This window comes from Meriones unguiculatus, chromosome 8 (genome assembly GCF_030254825.1).
Source record: "Meriones unguiculatus strain TT.TT164.6M chromosome 8, Bangor_MerUng_6.1, whole genome shotgun sequence".
NCBI lineage: Eukaryota > Metazoa > Chordata > Mammalia > Rodentia > Muridae > Meriones > Meriones unguiculatus.
This window is the reverse complement of record NC_083356.1, coordinates 11795593-11808900: the sequence shown is the minus strand read 5'-3', so window position 1 is coordinate 11808900 and position 13308 is coordinate 11795593. Positions and strand designations below refer to the sequence as shown.

The window sequence follows — 13308 nt, the reverse complement described above, 5'->3', positions numbered from 1 at the left end:
AAGGTGAGCGCTGTTATAACTATTATCAATGACATGGGATACTTATTTGGAGTGTTTGGGATGAATTTAACCCCTCCTTCACTGTTTGTGGTTGGCTAATTAGCTTTCAAATCCACCCACGGAACGTCACTCTCCTGCTTCACTTGGGAACACTACTCACATCTCCATCCTTCAGCCAGAAGTTAACCGGCCTTCAAAGCGCTTGAACCAGAACTTCAGAGCCTGTGCGGCACTAAAGCCCACACGATTCCCTGGGTCCTGTTGTCTGTCCTTCGCGGGGCAGCCCTTGGGGAGGAGTGCGCCCATGCCATTTTGTAACTCACGTGTTTCTGTTGGCTCTCTGACATTTCAGTTGAATACAGTTCAGCATGAGGTACTGACATTTTCATTTCTAAAACCCAAGCTTTTTCTCTCCGTTCTTCTTCAGGCAAGCAAACGCCACGTGACTCTCGGCGTCGTGAGCGCTCGGCTTCTGCTGCTTTCTCCGGTGGCGGCAGCTGGTCTACCGCACACCCTCTCTTCAGGAGTCTTATGCCCCCCAAATTCAACTTTATTCCCCGTGCCACACCTCTTGGTGGACACATATTTAAAACAGCCTTGTAAGCGGAGGAGCTCCACCCTATCTGCAACCTTAAATCCACTTCTGTGCGCTCACTCCTGAACCAATAAGACTGCACCCTCCTTCACACACATTCGTCTCAGCCATAGCTCCACGCCGAGGCTCCCGTTCCATACAGCTACCCATGCTCTATCCACTGCCTCTGCTTCTTCTTTGATGTCCATTATACTACCGAACCCAGACTTACAGACCTGGTCTGGCTAATCTCCCTGTTGCTGTGTGCAAGAAAGCAGCAGATAGAAGAAGCTGAGACACTGAAGAGACTCAACCTTCCCTCCCTTCTTGTTTTCCATTGGTTTATTTTTACACATCTTTACACGTACCCAAAAGACTAATGTCAGGCCGTGGTAGTACTCGGGGTTCACGGGTGGAATGCCCGTTAGCTGACTTCAGTTTTTAAACTGCTGTTCTCGGTAAGTTGATCCTTTATCCCTGTGTGTAGAAATACCACTTTTATGCGCAGTTCCCAGCTTGCCCTTTCAGAGCCAGATGGCATCTCTCTAGACTTCCATAGCATGTGGCCTGCTTGATTTTCTTGCCAAGATGCCTCACCGAACAATGAAAGAAGCAGGAAGTTTTACAGCCCATTTTACCAAAGAGTCAAAAAGGACAGTTAGCCACCACCTCATAGGGAGGCTGGTCCCAGAGCACGCTGATTTTAGTCTTAGGCTTTGAACATCAAATGTTCACACGAGTGCCTGCTACACAACCTTACAATTGCATAACCTCTAGACACCGTACAGTTTAGCCCTTTCCTATGTCTAACGTGCTCACTTTATTTCCAGACTATTTTCTTCTTCCCATGATCTGTTCTTAATATATAAGCCAACGTTATCCTTTGAAATACCTGCTTAAAATCTACAGTGATTTCCCATCTGAGAGTAAGAGCCACAAACCTTGAAAGATTCTATTTACAACAAATGGTCTTTCTATATCCCTGTGGTCATTTCTATGTTTGTCCCCACTGAAAACTCTGGTATAGCCACAGTGGCCCCTTCTTGTTTACCCTGAGAAAGGTCAGGTGTGCTCTTGATCCACTCTTTCCCTGTACTCTTCCCTGGCCTGAGTGTTCTCCCCTAAGATGGCTCCATGGTTTGGACCTTTTATTATCAATGACCGCTTAATGAGATCACTGAGCTTATCTAGCACACTCCGAATTTCATTTATTTAACTTATTTCCTGAAAAATAAGATGTCAGAATAAACTGTCAATATGTATGTCAGTGTCTCCCAGCACACAATTCTGTTTAGTATGCCATTCCAGGAACAAAGACAGATACGTTTTTGCCTTTCCTCATGTCAGAATTTATAAGGAACAGCAACTTCCCAGGCTGTGTCAGTTTCTTTGGATATAATTTGTCAAGTAGTCCCAGCTTGAATGTGTGTCTGTGTGGGCTGGATAAGGAACTCTGTTGGCATTACCGCTGCAGAACCAAGCTGCAGGGCCACAGCTTTGCCCTGCCTCTTCTCCTCAGTCTTTCATTGCGCTAAGCAGGCACAGTGTGAAGTGCCTTCCTCTTTACGGAGTCCAGGTCAGGACGCTCCAGTGCTGCCATCACTCTGGTGTGTTTGGTAAGTCCTCGGATCTGGTTTTTGTGTTATGCTTTTAATATGCTCATGCACTCATAGATGGCTCTGATCTGCCTCGATACAGTCATAGGCAGTGCGGTTTTTATATTATTCACCCGGGCTTCTTGTGTGGTGCTGGATGGGGAGTAATGTTCGAATGTAAGTGTACAATCGGTCTGATCGCATATTTGCACTAGAAATGCAGCCAAAAGCTGTTTGAACTTTCAAGTCTCTCAAGCTGGCCACAGCCTGAGAGCCACTGTTTCACGCAACAAGGCATCACTAGAGCATAGCCTGGTCTCCACCGGCATCGAAAGTAAGAAAATTACTGCTAACGCAGGTGCCAGTGACATGGAGGCTCCTAGAACAAGGCTGAGTAGCCAGCGGTGCTCAGTACGTGGAAAGAGGAAAACAGGAAGATCAATATGAAGCAAGGCCCTCCATCTCCTGGCCACACACATCCCAGCTGGACTTCAGGAGCCCTCAGCTTTCACTCAGTGTACTTGCCAGCCAGGTAATAATGACTTTTCGTCTGAACTCTGTGTCCGGTTAGCCTTCTCCAGTGGATAGCTCACAACAATTCGAACTTCAGAAGAAATTTACCAACCTACTGACATAACGTAGTTTATAATTTTTTCAGTTCCTTAATGTACTCTCGAGCAAACCAGCACACTTAGCTTTTCACTTGTGAGGTCTGCCATGACATCCCACGTAGCTCACCATCACTGCACATCCTATACAAACACTGCCGTCAGACATTAGGAAAAAGGGAAACGGAGAAGTGTTTCACTGACTCTTAAATGCTCATAAGTGGCGTTTTCAATTAGGAAGTTAAATTCTGGTGTAAGTATCTTGTAAGAAAGGAGAATGAAAATGATTCATTTATTGGAAACAGTGGAAATGCCAGATAAAATGATGCAATTTCCTTGTTATATATAGGATGTGTATGAAGACATAGGTACCCAGACAAAGGTGTGTGTGTGTGTGTGTGTGTGTGTGTGTGTATGTGTGTATTAGCATAATTAGTACACTTTCTAATTTTCTTGTTTTTGTCTAGTCCCACCTTACTGTTTGGAGTACACTTATATACATTCTTCTTTCTTAAGCTTATGAATAATAAAAATATAATTTTCACAGTATATTTTTACTATTGTGGACACTGACATTGCTGAAATTCCAGACACCACCATGCAGGCAAATAATAGGTGTCCTGTAGAAAACTAATAAACTGAAAAAAGAGCGTTAACATTAGGTATTAGTGGTGTGGTGGCCGAATGATGCCCCCTACAGTCCTTGACCTTGAAACACTCACTAGCAGGAGGTACTGCCTGGGGAGGCTTAGGTCTCTGGAGTGGGCGTTGAGATAATACACCTCTCTGATTTTCTCTCTCTACTTCTTGCTGGCATCTCAGCTCCCTGTTCCTGCTGTCACGTCTTACGACCAAAGTTCTTCACTCTAGTGGCTCTTATACCTCTGGAACCACAAGCCCAGACAAACTTCTTTCACGAGCTGTTTTTGGTCGTGGTGACTTTGCACCGCCGCAGAAAAAATAACCAGCATGGGTGTTTAGGACTGTGTGACCCAGTGCTTTAAAGTGGGAGTCGCATAAGCTTCTTGTTTTGTACTGAAACACTCACACCAGATGCTAACTGACCATGGTAGCAACCAGACTCCCGAGGTGAACACTTGGGCTTCATTGGTTTTGGATCTCCTCTGAGACCTAGTTGAAGTCATGGAGTTTCTTCCCAAACGAATTCTGTGGATGTTATGCCCTCGAACCCTCTCATTCACTGCCACCTCCCTTGATTCACTCCACCAGAAAATGGTAACATTAAAGGGTTCTAGTTAATTTAACGAATGCATAAAAGTTGCAGATTTTTAGGGGGCACCATGTAATTTTCTGATGGTGTATACTCAGCTAGAGAAGAATGAAATGCTCTGCTGTGCTATTGTTACAAAGTATCGTGACTATAAATAGCTTTTAAAATAGAAAAACTGGAGTGCACAGTTCCTTTTGATATTTGTAAAGCTTTAAGAAATCAAATTAAAAGTGCCTACCACTATAGCAGAGGACCTGAGATTAGAACTTCAACAGCCATGCAAGAGCCAATATGATACACACATCTGCATCCCCAGAGCTGGGAGGGGGCATGGAATGGGGAACAGGGGGACCCCTGGAACTCACTAACTAGCCAGCCTAGCCAAAACTATGAACTTCGTGCTCAGCGAGAGATACTCGCTTTAAAACAAACAAACAGACAGACAAAAACAAGGTGAAAAGCAATAATAATAATTAAAAAAGACATCCAAAGATAGCCTTTGGATGTTCTTTGCCTTCCTAAGAATCATCCTTGTATATGTGTGTGTGTACACATTGTTACATGTACACGCATGCATGGAAACATGTACATGCGTTTGTACACACGTGCTCAGATACACACATACACACCACAGTAATCATGTCTTTCAACTTTCTTTTTTTTTTTTTTTTTGGAGACTGACAGATTAAAGAAAAAAAAATTCCATCCATGCCCAGCTAGATAAGCTACTTATTAGCATTATTTACAGAAGCATGTATAACTCAAAAGTACCACCCCCACATGTCCTGGGCAGCTTACAGGCAAGTTTGCCACTGTAGACCCCTACCTGTAGCATTGAGGACACGAAAAACTGAAATACTTGACATTTTCTGGGAAGCTTACAGGCAGCTATATGACCAAAGACTTCCCAATTCCGGCTAACCACCTCAGAGAGGAAAGAATTCCAGAGGATCTGTGCATTCTCCTGAGCTCCATGAACCCTATCCTTTCTTCCAGAAGGATATTTCAATAGGCTGGTCTTCAGGAGAATCCCTGTGGCCGATGGCAATGGACTCAGGCAGCAGTGGTCATGACACAAGAAGAGCAATAACACTTCATTTGGTAATCCATTCCTGTTATAAGCCTTCTGTGTTCATTTGGATCTGATGAGTTCTTCTGGCCTCCAGTGAAGACCAGCCACACCGATGGTGCATTTACACACACGTGGGCAGAACACACGTGAAATAAAATAAATGCAAATAGAATACAAAATGAAGTCTAGTGGAAAATACTCAAACTCATAAATAAATACATAAATAAATTGGTTGAATTCCCCCCCCCACACACACACACAAATAGTATGTGGGAAGGAGTGGAGGAGAACTCTCTCTACCAGAAAGACCTGAAACCACATGAAGCGTGCACCAAAAGGTACAACGTCTTGAAGCATTAGGAGGTAGAAGGTGTGAGTGACCAGTAGCCATCCAAGATGGTGCTGAAAAAAATCAGAAAGGCAGATGAATACGCGATTGTATATAGCCACAACAAAAGTCTGGAACCTTTCTAGCTGCCTCCATCACATGCATACGTTGACAGGCTACTGTCATGATCCTTTGTAGAATCAACGTCAACAGTTAGCATTTTTCCATATTCCTTCATTTAAGTTTTCCTATTCTTTTCCATCCTTTTGAGGGTCTAGAATAGTTTCAAAGAAAACTTCTAAATTGTGTTACTTTACCCCTGAATCCTCAACTGCTCTTTCTGAGTTTCCTAATTTTCTTTTAGATTTTATGTTCAGTTTGTTTGGAAGAGGTACAATCAGATTTTTTTTCTTTTTTTTTTTTAATCACTCAGCATTCTTGAACATGAATTTTAGGAAATCAAAGAACAATAAGAATGAAAAACTTCCAAGCTTTGTCCAGAGAGGAGTAAGAGAGGCTAAAGCAACAACAACAATACAACAACAAGGCAGAATGCTGGCATAAAAGGCATCCAACCTCCTGCCTTCTGGAGCTACTCCCAGCAGAACTTCCCACTGTAGTGTGTACAATGAAGATGGGGGAAGGCAGAAGTTAAGTTTTGGAGTTGAGCGGCAGAAACAGGAATTCTACCTGGGATGGTGAAGACTGAAAGAGCAAGAACAGGCTTGTGAGTGAGAGTTGGTACACAGTCCCAGAGCCGCCCCCTTATAGAGTCAGTGGATGAGAATGTAAAACAGGAAAAGGGTTTGTTGTTTGCTGAGGAAGGGCCTGGCGCTGACTGATGGGAGAGTGTGTTAGTCACCTTTTCCTATCACTGGGACAAAATACTTGAGAAAAAACAGCATAAAGGGAAAGTATTCATGTAGGATGATAGGACCTTGGCTCTGTTGATTCTGGGACTGTGGAGAGGCAGAATGTTAGTGATAGAATGGACTATCAAGGGCACTCACGTGGTAGCCAGAGATCAGAGACAGAAAGGAAGAGACAACAGTACAATGCCATCTTCAGGCCATGTCCCCCCTGTGGACCATTTCCAACTTGCTCCCACCCCCTAACATTTTCAGTATCTTTCCAAGGCACCATCACCCGAGGAGCCTTTCAGGAACATTACAGAATGAAACTAAAATAATAAAGAGAGCAACCAAATACAACAGAGCCAAAAGAAACTCTAAACAACAAATTTGATGTATAATGGGATGCCCAAGGCAATGTGATATCAGTTTTTCTCTAGAAGTGACGCCTTGAATTCACATTCAATCAATCTGGCTTAGAGGACATAAAATACTGACACATTTTGTAACTTTCATTAGACATTCACAGATAGTAGACATACATACCTACAAACATACCCACATACATTTATAAAAGTATATATGTTTTATGTACACACTCATCACACACACACGCATAACTAGAAAAGTGAGAAAGTGGGGCTCGCCCACACAGACACATCTAAGAGACTCTCAGTCAGGGTAAATTGTGAACTCTTAAGAGGAGTCATTTTCATTTTGCTGAGGTAGGTGCTAGCCGTGCATATTTGTTGATGGGAACGTCCTGACACAGAGCGGAAGACTGATGACTCAGCCAAAGCCGAAGGTGGCGGCGAGAGTTCTTTGACAGCCAGGTACAGGGGCACAGCTGGAACATTAAAGCTTCTGTCAGTGAGAAGCAGAAGCAAATGCAACAGAAGAAGGCCAAACCGCATGCTCCTGTCAGCTGGTATGCCAGTTGCTTTGATGCTTGGAAAGCAACAGGGCATTTGTTTCCTCGCCTCTGCTTTTCTTAGTAAATAATAGAGTTGTCAACAGCTGGAAGTGGAGGGCAGTGCTGGACAGTTTTGTAATAGAAGGCGTGAAAAAGCAGCCAGTGCTACTAAGACTGTAGTTAGCTCGACCTAATAAACACCTACCTAAACCACTGTGGAGGACCTGGGGGAGGAAGCCGTGTATGGCGGACTGTGAGGCACACACCCAGAGAGCATGAAGTTGAGGCTAGTGGCAAGACTCAGCTTAGGTGAGAGTGGGGGCGGGGAGGAATGGGACAATGAAGGAAAATGGCTTTTACCATCCCAGGGATCCCAGGAACCGTGTTTCTCAGCTTCTCTGTAACACGGCAGAATACATGACAAGAATTATTTCTTCTATATCAAGCTAGAGCAACCATAGACCACACACTCAGTAGACCACACACTCTTTCAGAATTCTCCAGAACTTTTCTGATCTCTCATTTTAATCATGTCACTATAACTAAGCAAGATGTAGTGTAAACATATATGTAGGGCCTAGCTCACATGTATATAAAAAGACTATCTGATAAACGTTTTGTCTGTTTATACAAAAAAAAAAAAATGCTGGCCTCGCAACAAGCACTAAATCGATTTAAAACTTTACACTGTGGGATATTCCAGCTCTCTGTTTTCTTTTCGTTATTGTTTAGTTGGTAATGGAGACAGCAGTAGTAATACAAAACTGTACAATGTTTTGTGTTAGTCTTTCCAGAAATACAATGTGCTGAACAGAAAGTATGCTGTCAGCTGTTTCATTTTAGTCCACGATCCAACACACTAGTGACCACAGCTGGGCTGAAAACAGCAAGTGGAAAAAAACTATGGCTCAACCTGAGACTGTCTGATATCAAGACTAACAGATCTCTTTAAACATCACAGAACCCTTCTATGTCTGACATACTTCTTCAGAAATGTCCAGTGAGAGCTGCAAAGAATGTGAGAAATAGAGCCTCTCCCTCATCACTATCTCCCTCAAGGTATATTACCTCACTGAAAGAGGTAATATAGAAGAACAATTTTAATTTAATAGAAGAACAATTTTTATTCAATCTATTTATCTTCTAAATTTTACATGTTTACATGGTAAAGATGGCTGTCCTCAGCTAGATAATTTTTAAAAGCAACACACAGGTGTGGGTTTATCGTCACAGCTTACATAGTCACAGCCCAGTATTCCTTCACCAGAATGAAGTAAAACCACTGTGGATTACAAATTCCCGTCATTCACCAACTTTGAACTATGAGCCTGCCTACATGCAATTTCAATCCTGCCCGCCTTGGAGTGAAGAAGCGATGGCCTTACACGAGAGGTCTCATCCGTTTCTCTCATTGCATTTGAGTATCATTTGGCTCCAGGCTCTTGGCCATCTGCAAGCATAGCAGCTTTTACACAGCAAGGCCAGGGGTGAGAAGAGTGCATTGGGAAATAACAGCCTTCTATTTAAGCATAAGAATTGCCTCCCACTTGCTCAATGCTTAACTCTGTTGCCCATCGGACCTGAAATGAATCAGCCCTGGAGCAAACGTGGGATGGCAGAAAGCTTGCTTCAGCTCTGCGGATTTAGGAGTCACAGGCTTGAAAAATCAATGAAGGATCAAAAATGCATCTTAGCACTTTTGTACTCATCTCTTGGCAGAGTGTTATGAAGAATGGCATTTGTACAAAATGGGGTCAAAGCTATGAATCTCTGTTTCACAAATAATGGCAGAAAATATTTACAAAATTCTGTGAACTTTCTATTTAAAACAATTGTACTTACAATATATTTAAAAGTTATTGCACCCAATCAGTGTTCATAATATGTAGGCACACACACAAACCAATCAACCAAACAAAAAACAAACAAATAAATAATCTTAAAATATGTTACTTTTCCCTTTGAATATGCTCAGGGAGAAAAAAAAAACTACACTAGCACATAATATATGAGGAATACATTTTTGGTGTGAGATCATGAAAAATAAAAGCTTGAATATTATGCTAAATGTGTGCTTTCCCACTGATTACTCTTAAGATAGCATAAGCACTTTGTGGTGGTTTAAATAAGAGTGGCCCCCATGGACCCATAGGGAGTGGCACTATGAGGAGATGAGCTTTGCTAGAGTAGGCGTGGCCTTGTTGGAGGAGGCCTGTCCCTACGGGGTGGGCTTTGAGGTCTCAGATACTCAAGCCACACCCAGTGTAGCTCTCAGTCTTCCTTCCTGCTGCCTGCACATCTAGAGGTAGAACTCTTGTCTCCTCTTCTAGCACCATGTCTGCCTCCATGCTGCCATGCTTCCAGCCATGATGACAATGGACTAAACCTCTGAAACTGTCACTCATCCCCAAATAAGTGCTTTCCTTGTAAGAGTGGCCCTGGTTCTGGTATGTCTCTTCAGGGCAGTAGAAGTACCAACTAAAACACACAGGAAAGAAGGGACCAGAGGAGTAGCAACCTTCACTTCTAACCATGGGCACAGGCCCTAACCCTTAGTACATGTTTAGATATTCTCATCTGGACACCATCACATCCTGCAATAACACTCGACACATTTTCAAAGGCCTTTGATTCAAAAACTGAGCTTCTGCGTGCTACATTAATTCAGAAGGCCACGAAGGAACAGAGGATGTACTAAAGAACTGCCATTGCTATAGCAACTAAAAAGAGAACTATGACTAATTATTTTTATCCATATGTATATTTTATAGGAACTTTGAAAGGAAGGAAGTAGAACATAGGAAGCTCAGGCACAGACTGGAAAGTACACACGGTGTGAAAGCTTTTTCCTTCCTACCAATAATATGACAAGGAAAAAGTGCTTGGAGCTGTTTTAGCATTGCTAATGGACGCCAATAGAAAGCTTAATTCAAACTGAAATACTTCAAAGATGCTTTCATGGTAGAAATGGGTCCCATTCCCATACACTCCAATCTAGTTAAGTGCTTGACCCTGAGTGTAAAATCATCCTGAGCTATTTCAAGACATTTTAAAGAGATTTCTAAGTAAACTGAGACTTCAGGATTGAAATGCTGAGGAGTTTGTTCCCCACTGTCACAGTTACAGTTTCTATTGATGTGATGAAACCATGCCCAAAAGCAAATTAGGCAGGAAGTGGTTTATTTGCCTTACACTTCCACATCATAGTCCATCACTGAAGGAAGTCAGGACAGGAGCTCAACCTGAAGGCAGGAGCTGATGCAGAGGCCATAGAGGCATGCTACTTACTGGCTTGCTCCCCATGGCTTGCTCAGCGTTTCTTATAGAACCCAGGACCACCCGCCTAGGGATGGCACCACATATAATAGGCTGAGCCCTTTCCCATCAATCACTAATTAAGAAATACTCTACAGTCAGGTTTTATGGGAACATTTTCTCAATTGATGTTCTCTCCTTTTAGATAACTCTAGCATGTGTCAAGTTGACAGAAAACTAGCCAACATAATCACTGATAAATATCATCACCCTGGCTCAGACCTGTGTCCAACCTGAACTTAACAAAACCACTGTATTTCTACCTCTTCTTCCATTTGTTATATGAATGTATAGACGAGAAAACCATCCATCAAATTTAGCAGAAGCTAAGTCCCGAGTTAATTCATTATGACTTGGAACTCTGTAAACAAAACTGTGTTGTCTCTTCTCAGCTCACACGCACACACCACCCTGCCCAGAAGTGGCATTTATCCTGAGCCCTTCTCATTACTCTTCTTAGTTCACAGATTTTCACTAAAATTATGTTCACAAAGGCAGTAGAAGTGGTTCGGTGAGGGGAAGCATTTTCTGAACAAGCATAAGGACTTTTCACAATCCCAGTACCCACATAAAAGTAAGGTGTGGTGAAACGTGTCTCTGACCCCAGAACTGAGATGCAAAGACAAACAGATTCCAGGAGTTCGCTTCCCAGCCAAATGGCCAAAATGGCTAGCTCTGGGCTCATCAAATGTCTGTCTCAAGACAGACATAAGGTGGAAAGAGATAGTCAAAGGTACCCTAAACCAACGTCAGGCCTCTACATGTACAGAGGAGCTGGAGCATGCACATACAGACAGAAAGCCATCCATCCATCCATTCAGACAGACAGACATGCACACACACACACACACACACACACACACACTAACATATATAATGTATTCACAAGCAACTAGAAATACTAGTAATGAAATGTGTAGCTCTAACTTTTAAATATAATATTTTTTTATAATTTCCTTGAGAATTTTGATCATGTTCACACCCTATTTCTTCCCTGAAGTCCTCCAAGATCCACCCTTACCTCCACAGCTTCATGTCCTCTGTAAAAATAATACTCTGTCACGTACAATTTATGCTGCTCATATACTCCAAGATATGCTGCTATCTACTCAAGCATGATCCACCTACCAGGAGCCACATTCCTTTTTTTTTTTCCTTTTTAAAAATAAACACCAATATTTTAAAAAACCTTTGCAAATAAATAAAAAAATACCACAAACCAAAATTAGCCAGACATAAAGTCTCTACAACTTAACAGACTTAGAAATGGCATCCAGAAAAGAAGCAATGTAGCTTCATCATTTTTACATTTTCAATATTGAATATACTCTGTGCACTTATCCACCACCAAAACAATCCACGACAGAATTGCCATGAGAGAAACAGTGAGCTTTATATCCTCTTTCATAACTGTTTCCATTACCTGCATTAAGTCCTTTTTCATGCCCTTATATTTAGCTTTTCTTGGTCTCTCTCTCTTTTTTTGTTCCCCGTGCCATACCAACATGTGCATTTTTTTTTTGCCTCCTTCAGATTTTCTTTTCCTTTTTTAAAATTATCATCAATTATTACAATTTATTCAATTTGTATCCTGGTTGTGGCTCCCCTCCCTCATATCCTCTCAATCCCACCCTCCCTCCCTCTTCTCCTCCTATGCCCCTCCCCTAGTCCACTGATAGGGGAGGTCCTCCTCCCCTTCCATCTGACCTTAGCTTATCAGGCCTCACCAGGACTGGCTGCATTGACTTCCTAGGCGGACTGGCAAGGCTGCTTCATCCTCCCCCCTGCCCCCGGCCCCTGGCCCCAAAAGAGGTGATCAGAGAGCCTGCCACTGAGTCCACAATGTGTGTATTTTTTAAGGAAACCTGGCTTGACAAGAGGAGGAGCTGACTTGTGTGTAACAAGCATTAAAGAAAAAGGGGCATGAATTTCAGAGAGAAGATAGTGCATGGGGAGTTTGGAAAGAGGAAAGAAAAGAGGGAAATGAACTAAATATATCATAATCGCAAAATATTTTTAAAAGAAAATAACCCTGGCTTTCTTTCTTCCAGAGGCCATCAACTGTCTATAGTTTGGGGGATCATGACCACTTCCCCACTCCACGCTGGAATGTTGACAGCTGATCTTGTGCTGATTTTGTGCAGGCCGCCACAGCCACCAGGAGCTCATGACATGATGGTCCCCTCTTGTCTAGAAGACTGTTTCCCATCCATTCTCTTGCCTCTGGCTGTTCTGCTCCCTCTTCCACAATGATCTCTGATCCTTGGGAATAAGGATGATACAAATATCTCATTTATGAATGAACACTCCACTAACACTCATTCTCTGTCTTGTGAGTTTCTGCATCAACCACTACCCACTACACACAGCAACTCTCCAATGAGGTCTGAGAGCTACATTAATCTATAGGTATAAAGATATGGATTTGGAGGTGGATTACCTCTATTCAACAGAATAAAAGTAACACATCTGTCCCTGGAGTCTATGACCCCACCAAACATGGGCCTTGGCCAGATTTACAGTAGGAGACATGAGTTAGTCCTGCAGAATGGGCTTTCAATCCAATCAGAAAGTTCTTGTTTACACATAAAACGTTCTGCCACCATTGTACCCATGGGCATGTATTGTCATCTAGATTATTTTTGTAGTTTACAGGGTTCAGACCTAAATAAGACTACTAATAACTTTTTCTTCCAAAACCCTGCATAGCACCTTTTGGATCTACGAAAGCTAGCCATCAGAAAGGATACTTACTACCTGGTCAGTACCAACATGATTTCTCCATGACCTGTGATCCACTTCTGTACTGTTTTCAGCAACA

General features: G+C 42.5%; 1 long non-coding RNA gene across 2 annotated transcripts; it reads left to right on the top strand.

The window, feature by feature from the left end:
• Positions 1–431: 431 nt before the first annotated feature.
• On the top strand, positions 432–12862 carry LOC132655991 (uncharacterized). Of its 2 annotated transcripts, none has more exons than XR_009593945.1 (3): positions 432–1032; positions 2528–2701; positions 12539–12862. It is a non-coding gene; the product is annotated as an uncharacterized LOC132655991 (long non-coding RNA). The 2 variants fall into 2 exon arrangements; XR_009593946.1 differs by lacking the exon at positions 432–1032 and adding an exon at positions 2054–2190.
• The last annotated feature ends 446 nt before the right edge of the window (positions 12863–13308 follow it).